The 15,747-nt window shown below is 35.4% G+C and overlaps 2 non-coding genes across 2 annotated transcripts; both read left to right on the forward strand.

Moving 5' to 3' along the window:
- Positions 1–345: 345 nt before the first annotated feature.
- Positions 346–452, forward strand: LOC124897418. The gene has a single exon (XR_007054139.1). It is a non-coding gene; the product is annotated as a small nucleolar RNA R71 (small nucleolar RNA).
- Positions 453–5,349: 4,897 nt separating this feature from the next.
- On the forward strand, positions 5,350–5,456 carry LOC124897339. Its single transcript, XR_007054061.1, has one exon. It is a non-coding gene; the product is annotated as a small nucleolar RNA R71 (small nucleolar RNA).
- The last annotated feature ends 10,291 nt before the right edge of the window (positions 5,457–15,747 follow it).

The following is a 15,747-nucleotide window of genomic DNA, read 5'->3' on the forward strand; positions in this document are numbered from 1 at the left end:
CAACCTTACTCAAAATCCTTGCAAGGAGATCCTCCTTTCCAACTTTGTCGGTATCGATGATGTACTTAATAAATAGTTCAAGTTGATTAAGGATCTTATCCTAGATTAGCCTTTGATTCTTTTTCCATTTTGGTATAAATTAGTCATGGGTTTAGTTGAAGGGCTATTTGAGATATGGATGTATTGAGTGTGACCTTCTCGATTGTGTTTAGTCACCTCTCTCATCAATTTTTCAGCCACATTAAAGTACAAGTTCAAGAGATGACCCTTCTCTGCATTATTTACCACCAATTGGTTCAAAGGATCTAGCCCCCGATAGAATATTTGGAGGAGTGCCTTCCCCAGAATCTCATGGTTTGGGCATTTGGCCTATATTCTATGGAATCTCTCCCATACTTCATGTAGGGGCTCGCCGTTCTTTTGCCTAAAATTCATAATTTCATCTCTTGATTCACACACCTTGGATGGATAGGAGAATTTATCTAAAAACTCCTTTATGAGCTCATTCCATAAAGTAAGTAAAGCTGAAGGAAATATATGGAGCCATAACAATGCTTCACTTATTAGTTAGAATGGAAATAAATGAAGTCGATAGGCTTCCTGAGCACTAGGGCAAATGTTGAATGGAGTACAAACTTCCAAAAAATTTCTCAAGTGAACATATGAATCTTCATGGGATTGGCCTCCTTATAACCCCTTTACTTATAACACATGAAGCATGACACTAGACACATGAAAAGACCCGTTCCCAAGGTGAGGTGGGGTTGAATTTTCATCTGCATGATACCCATCGTTCAAGTGATTTTCTCCAAGCAAGGGTGTAACACTCAACTTCATAGGGTTGTGCCTTCACTCATTAATTCATTTTATGCTAAGTTTACCTACAAAAGATCCAAAAACAACAAAGGAAATAAAATACGACACTCTGGATACTCCCAAGTAAGAATCATACCGCACAAGCACAATCTATATTTTAATCCCCGACAACGGTGCTATATTGATAACGCTCAACTCACTCCCATAATTGAGGGGTGAGGCGGTCATTGTCAAGTAACCCAATGTTAATCGGGGTCGAATCTCAAGGAGTGAATGTTATAGACTTCAGACCTATGGGTATTCCAATTACTATAAGGTCATCAGTTATACTAAAGAAAAGACATGTATAATTTAAATTGGGGGATTTGTTTGGGAACCATTTTACTACTACCTTTAATAAGTAATCAGTAAACGATATCTTTGATTTGAATTCAAGGTTGGAGGAATCTTGGGATCATGTATCCTTAGAGCTGAAGCGTGTGGGATATTGTTGGTTTAGTATGGAATTTAGTTGTTAATTAATGGATAGGCTAAGTCAAAGGTCATTGAGGTCAATATTTCATTAAAACCCCAATGATTTCACTCATTGGATCTTTCGAGCACCTAACAAGTGTGGAGTTTGTATAACCACCCAAAACCTCAACCAAAGCATCTCTATTTCTAGGATGATGCTCTTGACATAAATTACAATCCCTAAACACTTATTTCTAAGATTGTAAAGGGTAGTAACCCATAGGTACAAAGGGTTTCTAGAGCTTGGCGCTTTTACCCATCAAACCCATTTGGAAATTTAGAGTTTTCACCCATTAAATCCTAACTCATAAGCTCAAGTAATGGTGAAACCCATACTCAACAACTAAAATCCATGCAAACACAACAATACCCACACACAATCACACACTAATTCATCATAATCCCAAGACTAAATTATTTTAGTTACTAATGAAAAAAGTAAAGAGAAGTATACCATATGGGTCATTCAAAGCATCCATTCTTCAATAAAAAAACTAATAAATTGATCCTCCCAAAATCGATTACACACTTTCCCAAGATTAGGGTTTCAAATCTTGAATTCCAAGAGATCTTATGCAATAAGGTATCCTAAAAAGGGGAAGGGGGTTTTGCTTTAATATGGCTTAGGATACGTCTAAGTGCTTTTATAGATATGCCCCTAGGCCAACTCCCGCTTAACCGTAATTGTGAACATCTATCCATGACTGGGAACTCATGACTGCATTTTTGTGTTGCGATCACATTGCTCTGACTGTCTTGACTGACCGCGATAGTGGCTAGAAGATCACGGTCATGGTAAATGGGGATAATGCAATTCAGGTCTTCAACTGCACTCTTCTAAGCTTCTTCTTTATCATTTTCAGCTCCAATCTATATCTTTGGACCTCCTTAGCTTTTTTTTTACTTGCATCGAGTAGATATTAGTGCATCTAACCATAAGTTTATCTTATTTATGCATTAAAATCAAGGCATTATGCATGAATAATGAGTATGAATGAGTGGTAAAAACACCACCTCATCAAGGACTAACTTCTCCATTAAGGATTATGTGAGGTTCTTCATGAGATTATGAAGCTGCATGGGGTACCGATTTCTATTATCTCAGATAGTGGTACGCAGTTTACATATTATTTTTGGTGATCATTTTAAAAGGTTTAGGGAACAAGGTGAGTCTTAGTACTACTTTTCACCCACATTTAGGTGGGAAAGAAGAGAGAACTATTTATATATTGAAGGATATACTTCATACATGTGTGATTAACTATAGTGGTAGTTGGGTTGAGCATCTACCTCTTGTAGAGTTTTCTTACAATAATAGTTATTATTCTAGCATTGGGATGGATCCGTTTGAGTCCTTGTATGGTAGGAGGTGTAGGTTTCCTATTGGGTGGTTCCAGGTTGGCGAGGCAAAGATGTTTGGCTCGGATTTGGTTCAACAAGCTATGGAAAAAGTAAAGGTGATTTGGGATAGGCTTAAGGATGCCTAAAGTTGCCAAAAGTCCTATGCAGATGTGAGGCAAAAAGAGTTATAGTTTGAGGTTAGGGATAGGGTTTTCTTAAAGGTGTCTCCCATGAAGGGAGTGATTTATTTGGTAAAATGGGAAAGCTCAGCCCCCTGTATGTCGGTCCTTCCTTGGTTTTGAAAAGGATTGGTTATGTTGAAAATGAGTTGGAGTTACCTTCTAGTTTGAGCTGTATTTATCCAGTGTTCCATGTTTCTATGTTGAGGAAGTATATGGGTTATCCTTCTTTGAAACACCTAGGCTTTTGATCCTTAAGAAAATTCACTTAACTCAGGGTACTAGCTGTACCCTTATATATAACTTAGTGACCCCTATAGTATCCTAGGTAGTGTGGTGGGGGTTACACACTATCCAATATACAACCTGGCCTTCTCATGGTCTATTTAAGGTACGAGTCTTACCAAGTGAAGTCGTATAAGGGTTGGCACTTAGTCTAGTTGACACTATTGTGTATACGATTTAGGGTACAATTTGTACCCTTGGGTACAATTCAAGGGTGTGTTTTCATACCTTAGCCAGTGTAGGGGTCCTTGTAATGGCCTAGGGTACGAGTTAGGGTACCACTCGTACCCCAAGGTACAATTGAGTAAGTGAGTCGTACCCACTTGGGAAGTCACTTCTCAAATTTTAAGCCAAGGGCTTTATGGATATTTCCAACCCTAAAACCCTTATTCCCCTCACTATATAATATCTTATGGCCTCCTAAACATTTATTTTTGAAGATCAAAATATTCCAAAAACATATTTTACACTTCTAAAAATAGGATTAGAGGCAAGGGTTCCGAGGGGTGTTCATCTAGAGGCAAAGAGGAGTCAATTTTCTTAGGGATCATCTTGTTTAAGGCATGTGACTCTTTCCCTTGCAAAAATCATGTATTTTAAACGTGGATTAATACTTGTAAATGGTGATTTTGAAATGAAATGATAAGGGTTTTGTTTCATAATGATGTGTATTGTTTGCTCTTGCTTAGACTTGTGATTTTACATGATATTGGTGGTGATTTGCACTTGTGGGAGCTAGTTGTTAGTGGTTTATCAAAGGGGTCTTGAGAATCCCTAATAATAATGATTGCTCCTCATATAGAATAAAAACCACTCTGGTTTGGGATGTGGTTCAACTAATTCCATCTCCCTTGTTAGCTTGCTTAAGATTCAAACCTGTATTTGCAAATTCAATAGATAATACCAAGTTTTTAACACTTATCAAATAGAATAGTAAAACCAACAATTAAAAGTTTGCTAATTTTTTAAGTCCCTGGCAATGATGCAAAAACTTATTGCATCAAACCGCACACGCAAGTATACATGGTTGTGCAAGTAATAAAGTAGATCTTACAATCTAAGAAACAAAAATGAAAACAATACAAAATTTAGATTGTAAACAACATATAGAGAGCTTCTAGGGTTGAGACTTACAACACATTCATTCATAACCATGGTTTCTAGCTGGTTTTGGTGTTTATCGTGATTGTTGATCTATGGGGTTGATATTACAATATGGGAATGATCATTCCCTAAGGCATCTACCCAAATTAATCTTACAACTAAATTGTTGCACGGGGATGTGAGTCTTTAATTTGGATGCATTAAGTTATCTTTCTATTTTATTAATCAATTAGGAAGCACTCAAACTTTCCTTTTTATCAGCTTTATTAGATTCAACTTGCTTTTTCGTCTGCTTAGGTGTGATCAATTCTTATTGCACCTCATGATTCTTCTTTTTAGGTGTCTATCTAATATCTGCCACTCCTCAAGGTAATTGCCATAATTTGTTTTGAATTTTGATATGTATTACTAGGCAAACCCCCTTGAGGTCTTGTATTTTGTGCTTGGGCTAACTAACCTATCTGTGTCTCTAAATTCTTTTGATCTAATTGCTAATTTTTTATCTCTGCAGCCATCTAGTCTTAGTTGGTCAAAATCTTTTTCAAAGTCTTTTCTATGTTTCTAGCCTGCTTGTTGTTTTGAATACCTTGTTGCTACTAAAACTGTTAAGGTTGGACCTGGTTAGTGCCCCAAGAGTAGTTGGACTGACTCTGCCAGTTTCTATTATAGTCATTACCATAAGTCTAATTCTCTTTTTATGCATTTCCACAAAATTCACTAATTGTGAATTTGCTTAATATAAGTTTGCAGAGTGATCATTACTACAACAAATTTCACACCAGGTTTGTACTTGTTGAACTACATTAACCTGGGTCTGTGGTTGAGCCATACTCAATTGATAAACAGGGTCATCATCTGTGTTTGAAAAGTGCCCAACTCTACAACCAATGTTGTCATATTATCTACCTCAATCATACCTCTAGGCTTCTTTATAATGCTTCTGGAAACATCATCCTACCACTCTGGATTGCCTTGTACAATACGGTTAAGGAGAGTATATATCTCATCATAGGTTTTCTCTAAATCCTGACTACCTACCATTGAATCTAGCAAAATATTTGTGTTATGGTCAAGACTTTCAATGAAAGTATGAGTTAATACTTCATTTTTATGTTAATGATGTGGGAAAACTTTTATAAGAGGTTTGAATCTCTCCTATGCATGATAGAGATTTTCGTCTGGCTTTTGCTTGAAACTTAAAATCTCACTCCTCAACTGGGGGTGTGCAAAAATCAAACTGACCAATAAACCGAACCAATAAAATGGTTATTGGTTTATTGTTATTAGGTAGGGTTAATAGTTTTTCAATGGTTTTATGGAAAAAAAATATTGGGTTATTGATTTGGTTTGATTTTTTCGTATTGGGCTATTGGATTAACTGATAACCCAATAAGAATATTCTAAATTACACTTTATCCCTACTAATATATATATATAACCTACTCTATATTTCTCTTTTATTTCTATAAACCTGTTCAATTTCTCGAAAACATATTCAAGCTTGAAGATTCTTGTAAAATAAAACATATTATGTAGGATTTTTACTGCAACTAAGATTTTGCTTCTTTTCTTGTTAGTTGCTACTATTTCTATTTTATGCATATTTTCTTATCGGTTAAACTGAAAACCAAACTGTTAAGGACTAAAATTAATAAACCAAAAATCGTTAAAAATATCTTATTGGTTTGATTATTGGTTTAACTTATTTAAAAATTGATAACCTATAAACCAAATCAATAATACATAAAATCAAATCGAACCAACCGATCCACAACTCTTTCCTCAACCATACTGATTTTCCAGATGGAAAAAATTCAAATAAGAAACTTCTTAGTCAAGTCGTCCCAAGTTGTGATTAAATTTGAAGGTTCTACCTTCAACTATTTCTTTGCTTCTCTAAAAAGTAACAATGGAAAAAGAGGTAGCCTCATGTAATCTATGGAGTCTACTGTGGGTATGAATGTGTCATTGATCTATATAAAATTCTTATGATAGACCTATGGATACTCCGATGACAAGCTTGTAAACTGCTCGCTTGCATGAAACAATTGCACCATTTATTGTTTAAGCTTAAATTTGCCTCTTGTGTGTGGTCTATAGATATTGGAGGTTATATTGGTTGTGAGTTTGATTTTGACTTCGCACACTGTTCCGCGGGCACCACACATTATTGTAGGAATGGTCTTGCCTTGCGGAACTTGTGGGATTGGATAGAACAATGTTGATTCGTTCCTCATATAGAGCAAGCACCACTCAGATTTGGGATGTGGTTCAATGAATTCCATCTCCCTTGTTAGCTTGCTTAAGATTCAAGCCTGTATTTGTAAATTCAGTAGCTAATACCAAGTTGTTAGCACTTAGCAAATAGAATAGTAAAAATAAAAATTAAAAGGTTGCTAATTTTTTAAGTCCCTGGCAATGATGCAAACACTTGTTGCATCAAATCGGACACACAAGTGTACGTGGTTGTGCAAGTAATAAAGTAGCTCTTACAATCTAAATATTGATCTCATAGGGACTTGATTTTTAGCAAAAAATTCAATTCGAGTATTACTATCTAATTTAAACAAATGCGGTTTGTAACCAAGAAGAGTTTGAGTTTTGTAATTATAAACTACATAACAAAAATGAAAACAATACGAAATTTAGATTGTAAACAATATATGGAGAGCTTCTAGGGTTGAGACTTACTACACATTCATTCATAACAATAGTTTCTAGCCGGTGTTAGTGTTTATCGTGATTATTGATGTACGGGTTTGATATTACAATGTGGGAATGGTCATTCTCTAAGGCATCTACCCAAATTAATCTTACAGCTAAATTGTTGCAGGGATGTAAGTCTTTAATTTGGATGCATTAAGTTATCTTCCCATTTTATTAATCAATTAGGGAGTTTAGGTATATCTCTATCCTAATCACAAATCATCCTTTAATAATTAGTATCTAACAATTAAATATATGATCCACACTACCTACGTTCTTCGTTCTATCTCTCTACTCCCATGGTGAATTTGTTTTGAGACTTAGATTTATCGTAAAGTTCATGACTCTTTAGAATATTAAAGCAAGAACTCAAGGATAATATCTTGGCGTTATAAACATATAAACCAAATATAAATCATACTTAAGAAATTATGTTGTATCCTTAACCCTAGAAATAGGGTGTTTACCTACTCATAGTCATACAAAGAATCACCATAGATGAGCTCATAAAGTAAAACTACAAGAAAGAAAATTTAAAGTACGAAAAAAAACTAGTGTGGAGCCTTTAATGCTTTCTCCTTTCTCCAATCTTGTGTTGTTCCAAAGATGTCTTGTAAATATGGCCAATTACACTTTGTATAGACCTTTGAGTCATCCAGAATTGTAATACCCCGCACTTTTCCTAGCTTAAATTCATTCCTAGAATGTTAAGGGATAGATTCCAAAATGAATAATATTTATTTCATGCAAAATTTTCCAGATTTAGACCTCCCATTGTGTGGGAAATTGAATAAGCGTTCCATCGATACCAAATTCACCTAAATCTGACACACGGTTGACAGTGTGCCACCTGGGCACTCAACGCATCGCGGAGAAGGCAAAAATTACAATCGTCACATTCTAGTGGACCTCCGTGATATTGGAACATCGCGAAGCATCCTATTTCCCATTTGTCAATATCCAGTAGCCGAACACGATAGTGGCACGTCGTGCCAATGGCCAAAATGTCATTCCAAAGGAGCACCGCAATGGTGGTGCATCGCGGAGCATGCCCAGTTCCCACTCATCCACTTTCTAGTAAGCCACCGCGATAGTAGCGCGTCACAGTGGCCTGCTAGTTCGAAAAAATGTTGCAGTTTTTTAGTTCTGACTTAAAGTTTAATAGGGGTATTTTGGTTAATCCCCAAGGTTTTAATCCGTTCAAAACAAAATATTAATCATGTTTAAAGCCCTTTATGCTCATTATTCACCATTCTCTTCAAAAGAAAAACCCTAGAGCTCCAAAGCTTCTTCTCCAAGAAATCAAAATCCTCCATTGTTTCTCCAAGAAAGCTTAAGATTGACGATTTCCAAGACAAGATAATCAAGAATCCATCTTCAAGAACTCAAATAGGAATCAATAATTCAATTTTCTTCATCTAATTATCAATCAAGGTATGTGGAGTTTATGAACAAGGATCTTCTTCCATCCTTGTGCCCAAAACCAAGCTTTTATTTAAAATTCATTTGATTTTGAATAATTATACATGAGATTTGAATTAGGATTCATTCCCTTTATTGCTAATTTTAAGATTATGAGATTTTCAATATTTTAGAAGTTGAATTGCATGTCTATTTTGCATACTTTCATGCCTATTGCAGAAATTTACAGATTTTGAGATGAATTATCTTTGTTTTCATTATTAAGCATGAATATTATGATGTTTTGGCATAAGTTTGATGTATGGGTTAATAAGCCCAAGATTATATGTGAATGTTTCAAGAAAGATGATGTTTTAAGCATCCAATGATCAGTTTATTCATAGATTTTTAGTAAAATTTTGATCTTTTGATCCACAGCTAAGATAAGGAATCCACATTGTTCATATAGTTTGAAATTTAAAGAAAGAGAATCATAATTGGTTTTCATTATAAACCCTTATGCTATTTTAAGGTGGATTTCCTAAAAGTTCTGAGTGATAAGTATAGGAGTAGTATTTATCACCGAGTTGGGTATGATTCCAAAGTCTCATGCCCCAGAACTACGTGCCACCATAGGTTTATGATTTTTCCATAGTAGGCTAAGATAGTGATCAGTTAAGTTAAGGTTCTATTCCAATGGCAAGGGTAGAACAACTCTCCCCAATGTGGGTAAGACGTTGGACTCCATGACAGCTCACATGATTTATGTCGGTTAGAAGTACCTCCCAAAGTTCCTAATTCCTAAGACAGAATGACAAAAAAGATTTTAGAAAAATAAGTGTAAAGGCTCACCAACTTATTCAAACTATGCTTTACAGAAAGATATTTAATTACAGTTTTCAGCTTTTAGATTTCAAATTTAAGGGTGAGTCCTTTCTACACTTAGATAATATGATTTAAAGAGAGAATATAAGTAGAGCTTCTAGAACTAAATGTTATGACTCACTAGATTTATAAAGTTTGATTTGTTTTTCATGACTTTAGATTTCTGTATTTCAGATATTCTAGCTTATGTGAGTCATTTACATTTAGCATGCATTGCTTTATAAATTGTGATGATGAGATAATGTTTTATTTATGCATTTCAACCCTATATACTCAGTACATCCTTAAAGTACAGATCCACATATACGTCTATGTGATACATTGTCTCATAATGTAGGTTCAGGTGCTCAGCATCAGCAACGTGAGTAGTTCGAGCATCTTCTACATCCGACAGTTGGTGAGTCCTCATAGTATGGGGACTTATTCATTCATATTTTGTAGCTTAGTAGTTTTATATGATTTAGTATTCTTTTCAGACAGTTTGAGTACGCTGGGGGTCTGTCCCAGTGACTCTCTAGTTATTAGTAGTAAAGGCATATCAGACTGCTAGTTTTGATTCATCTTATTCAGTATTGAGATTTCAGACATTATTTCAGATAATATATTCAGACAGTTTTCTCCATTTATAATGGATTTTGTGTTTATGTTTCCTTTATTATGATATTTATACCTAGTAGAAGGCAGACATGTTAGCTTAAGGCTATTCATAGTCTTAAGCACCGTGTGATGTCTTGGGACCAGGTTTTGGGGCGTTACAATAATCTTCCCCATATGAAACATAATAATTGACCACTTCTCCCTCAATAAACTAAGAGAAAAATTAATTTTAGATGTTTTTTTAGGGGAGGGGCTTGTGCCGCATGGACCATAGCATGGACAAGATGGGCGAAAGATAGGACTACATCATGGACAAAGCAGTGTATCCTTGACCTAGGGTGTATGGTACATAACCCCCACCAGTTCTATGGGGGGTGAGGCACATGGCCTCCTCCACAAGTTAAGGTTTCATCCCATCTTTGTTCTCTTCTTCTTGTCTACTTTTTCCGTGTTTCCCCCCTCCTTGTGGCTTGTGTGTGGGCTTTATTTATCTTACATAGTTGTTCCAATTGTCTCCTATAACATCAAATAACAAAAATTAGTCCACACAATACAATAAATCTCATCAAAAGTACAATTAAAATAAGCATAGCATAGGCTAGCCTAACTAGTTTTGTTGTCTACATGTTGTTTGATCAGTTGACTCTTATCTTGTTTCAATTACACCTCAAACACTATAAGCATAAAAATTAGTGCATAAATACATAAAGAACACTTTATACTTCATTAAGTACACCAAATTATCCTCAAAACTAAGTTAAACATGTGTAGATAATGACACTTAGGTGTATAAATATGAATAAGATTAGATTCCATGTTATTCACGTGGTCTATGTCGGTTATGAGAACCTCTCACAGTTGTGAGACCTATGGTTTATACTATTAATGGGGTTTCCCTGATCTAAGAGTATTGCTTTACTATGAACCTAATACAAATGGTCTTAGCCATTTAAGACATTAAAAGAGATAAATGTTTTATGCTTGATCGTTCAGACCCAAATTTGAGAGATGGAAGCTTGTGGTACGAGCTCCATGTGGCACATAGCCATGACACTGGGGACTGTTGGTAGCTCAGGGAGGTGATTGCTAAGTTTCTCACAGATAGTTGTTTCATTTTTTACACATGCAAGCGCACGTGGTCATACAAGTAATAAAGGGTGTATGTTCAGATATCGTACCCACGGGTATTTGACAAAGTGAATTTCTATTTTGAATTCTTATTTATACGATTCAGTAAGCAACAAGGAATAGATAGTGTTTAAGTTTAAAATCAATATAACAATTGTAAATAAGCTGGAGAATTTATTTTTTATGATTCAGTTGAGGAAAAAGATCCAGGGTTGTGGTATTTTAAAAATCTAGTTGAGTAATCCAATCATACGCCTAATTTGATTTTCTAAGTTGCTACAGTTAAACCTCTATGTAGGGCACCTCGTTCTAATGGTATTTTATTATAGCGGCTTGATTTTCTCTAGAACTAATTTTTCACGTTATAGTTTACTTATCTATAATGGCATTCTACCTATAATGACAATGGCGTATATTATAGCAGTACACTCTTTGTAAAACTACCTCTCCATAAAAGCATACTCAAATATTTTGTAATAATATTTTATAAGAAATATATTATGTACAAAATAAAATGAAAAAATATTTATGGTAATAATCATTAATGCCATGCACACAAAAAATTTCAAGTACAAATATATAATTAAAAGAAAAAAATATATTTAAATGGTGCACGTCAGTTATTTCATAACTTCACGAGGAAAGGACTACTATGCTTGACTTTGTTTTATTCATGCTCTTTCTAATTTTGTATATTTTTATGGTAGCTAAATGATATCTAAATGCCAAATTCCAGTACACATATAAAACAACACCTCTCTATAGTAGCCATACAAGTTTTGGACAAACATTGCCGCTATAGAAAGTTTGGGTGTAAGTTAAAGTTTGATTTTAGTTATGCTGTGTGTTTTTCAAACAACTCTAAGTCTACTAGAGTATCCCTAACCCCTATAAATCTATGGACATCAGTTAATGGTGAAGTGTATTAAGATATCATCTATATCAACTAAGTTAGGTCATAGGGTACATTTTGTCCTTAGTGAGGAATTGATTCCCTCTCTCTATAAGAGTCATAAATAATTATCCCCCCTTTTGAACTTGTTCCCTTTTTCATGTCTAACAAGTGAGCCATAGATAGTATTCATAAGGTTATCAAGCAAATGAATAATTACAATCTCGACAAAATTAGCAACTTAATAGATGGAAACTGAAATAGATACTATGATATTCAAGTTTCAACTCCCTCATTCAACCACAACCCAAAAATTTAAAAGGTTTAGATACTCATGAATCTTTTTGGAAAATATATTTCATGATTTTACAAGACAAACATCAAAAATAAAATAAGAAAATAAAAACTAAAGCTTAGTCTTGAGCTTTTCCCTAGCCTTTAGCTTCCCAAGATCACTTGTGTGTGATAAAAAAAATGTGTGGATGGGTATTTATAGAGTTTAAGAATCCTTGGAACTTCAAAACCAATCCAAATCGGGTTAGGATAAGTCCCAACTCATTCCACTGCCAAAAAGTGAGACAATGGCAAAAGAAACAAGTCAAACTTCAGAACAATGCCCACTCCTTGTTGGGGGTGATGGGGAAAGTCCTTCCAATTTTCCAAACAAGGTGTAAGCTCATGCCATTCCTTGTTTTGGGTGAGTGGAGCATGTCTCAGTCCAATTGGCCATTTTTTACTTATTTTACAGTGTGTTATGACATTGATCCTTCGTTGGTTCCTTTTGGTGCCTTAATGAGCTTTTTCTTGTTTCTTGATCTCCAAATACGTCAAGACACTCCTACACTCCCAGGATCACTTGTGTGTGATAAAAAAAATGTGTGGATGGGTATTTATAGAGTTTAGGAATCCTTGGAACTTCAAAACCAATCCAAATCGGGTTAGGATAAGTCCCAACTCATGCCACTGCCAAAAAGTGAGACAATGGCATAATAAACAAGTCAAACTTCAACTTGTGCCACTCCTTGTTGGGGGTGATGGGGAAAGTCTCTCCAATTTTCCAAACAAGGTGTAAGCTCATGCCATTCCTTGTTTTGGGTGAGTGGAGCATGTCTCAGTCCAATTGGCCATTTTTTTACTTATTTTCCAGTGTGTTATGACATTGATCCTTCGTTGGTTCCTTTTGGTGCCTTAATGAGCTTTTTCTTGTTTTTTGATCTCCAAATACGTCAAGAAACTCCTACATACAAAAAAAATCAAATAAAGTGTAATTAACATCATTTAATATCAATACAATGCTAAAAAGGAACAATTATAAAGCGAAAGATGGTAAAATAACATGGTTTATAGCCTTATAAATGGTCACGAGGGAGATACTGAGTAGTGATCGGGACAAGAATAATTTATGGAAGGGTGCCTAGCAAAAAAGGCAACACGTCAACCCCCGCACACCCCAAAAGATAATTAGTTGAGTGCCCCTTGGTGAAGCAACATGTATGCTTTATCTCTTTTTCAATAACTTCCTAACCGTTCGTCATTTTTTCTTTCTAAAATCTTATAGGTTTTGTGGATGGATTTCTTGCTATTGAAAGGAAAGCCAGCCCTATTGCAAAGATAAACCCAATGCGTGAGATCTGTGGTGAAATATCTCTCAAAATCCATTGGATATGGAAGATCCATTCTGTTGGTAGGCAAGCACGAAGACCCAAAAGGATGCACTATACTCTTTTTGCCTTCATCAAGTTTTTGGCCTCCGGAAAGTTTTGTTGGCAAGGTTTATAAGTAGGTAGCAGTAGGTTTTTCCTAGAGGAATTGAGGATTTTCTTTGTCTCACATTATATATCTATTGTATGGTCTCAAAAAATAATAGTATGAATTAAAAGTAGAAGTTCTGGAAAATATGTTACGATTTTTTTCAATTGTGGAAATCTATCGAGATTACAAGAATTAAAAATAAATGGTCCTGAGCATAAAGTGCAATCTACCACAAGTTCTCATAGATCAATATCCCAAAGACATTGGGAATATCTCATTTTGAGAAACAAGGGAGATGCAAGCGCTAGTCAAGGATCCAGAATCCCGACTCAGTGACCCCTCAGATCCCAAAAGTAAGGGATAATCCAAAGCCTCAAGGTCCCCACAAAAGTTGAAAAATACTAACGATTGTAGAAGAGGCTGAGAATGATTTTCTAATTAACGGACTTAGGACGCGGCTTCTAGGTGGAGTGGCAAAACCATAACCCTACCAAAAGAACAAATTCATACAAATGCACAGACTAATCATCCGACAAAAAGAAAAGATATGATGCCATTGCACACTCAGGGTCAACTCAATCATGGGAAACCCTCAAAATGCTGTAAAAAATCAAGTCCCAACCAAGAAATCTAAAGTCGAAAATTGACTAGATAGAGAATTTTTCTCTAAAGAGCTACGCTCTAAAGTACCTCAAAGAATTTTGGAGTTAAAAGCTCAGAAATAAAAAATAAAGTAATCCCTCCTCAAGTTGCAAGGTACAATAATAATTATATTTAAAAACATTTCTTTTGGATAAAATGTAAAGAATGTACCAACCTCACGAGATGATTACAGAAGAAGTGATAAAATAAAAAAATAAATTACCAATTATCTTTGATCATCGAATGAAATAAACTCTTACCAGCCCAACTAGAATTACTAGGCATAAGGTTCCAAGAACAAGGCACACCAAGGGTATGACGCCTTGAGAAAATCTCTGAGAGGCAATGATTGGCCCTTTTAAGGAGATGTATTCGATGAAAAGATAGAGTTAACAAGTTTGGGCTCTCTGATTAAAAGGAATCCCAGGTGATGCTTTCAAGATAATATCTTGCTATAGAAAATGGCAGACTACTTGCTAAAAATAAATCACACAAAAAGGCAAGTTATCACAGGAAAGCCAAAAAAGCATGACAAAGCATAAAATCTTCCTTACTTATTACACCCTAATAGGTTACAAATTACAATTACTAGCCCCAAGAAAGGTTACCAATTGTAATACACATAAGCTCGAGATAGACGACAAAATAGTTGTGAGATGACTCTCAATTATGACCATAGAGAATGTTCAGCAAGCGAAATCTATTGGCACATATTCGCATTGTTCCATGGTGTAGGAGCCTCCTATAAGGACACACTACTAGTCTGCTTTCATAGAGGTGTGAAACAATGCCTAAGGACACTGGGCTTGCAATAAGCAAAGCCTTGTGTGGAAGGCATTGGTGAAGGTCTACAAAGGTAGAAGACTTGAGAAAGAAAATGGGAGTCCTTAGGGTGGAAAAAAAGAGGAGAATCTGAGGTTGGCAAAAATTCACAAGTAGGGCCTCTTTTTTATGGAATAATCTTTATTTCCTTAAATATTCTTAGAGGACACACCCTGCTATGAACTTCCCATGGCTAAGAAAGTCTTATTAAGCTCAATCAAAGGCTCAATAAGACTATCTTTGGCCAATAGACTGCCTCAATAGAGTCCCAGTGAGTTTGGATGCAACTCAAAACCTAAAGATTATGTGATAGGTTGAATATACCTAGACCCTAAGGCCTCTAAAGAGAAGAGTGGTTACGTGAAGTTTCTTTCACCACTCTCTCCTTTGGTCTCACCCAAAAATTTTGCCTTACCCTTGTCAAAAATCTCAGCAACAAGATTCTAAAAATGTGACCAGGATTAAAGATAAAGATCAGGTAAAAATTAAGGGAGGAGAAAAGCGGAAAGACAAAAGTCCCTCAGCATACAAGTTGTGCAATCAAAATTAGTTATGAGAGACTAAAGGGGAAAATTCTAGATTACACAAGTATACAAGAGATGAATGCAATATTCTCACCACACATGTCATGCAAAATTTGTTAAGGGAGCTCAAATGTCTCTCCCGATGGAAACAATCATGGAG

The sequence above is a fragment of the Capsicum annuum genome, chromosome 3, assembly GCF_002878395.1.
Source record: "Capsicum annuum cultivar UCD-10X-F1 chromosome 3, UCD10Xv1.1, whole genome shotgun sequence".
In the NCBI taxonomy this organism is placed as follows: Eukaryota; Viridiplantae; Streptophyta; class Magnoliopsida; order Solanales; family Solanaceae; genus Capsicum; species Capsicum annuum.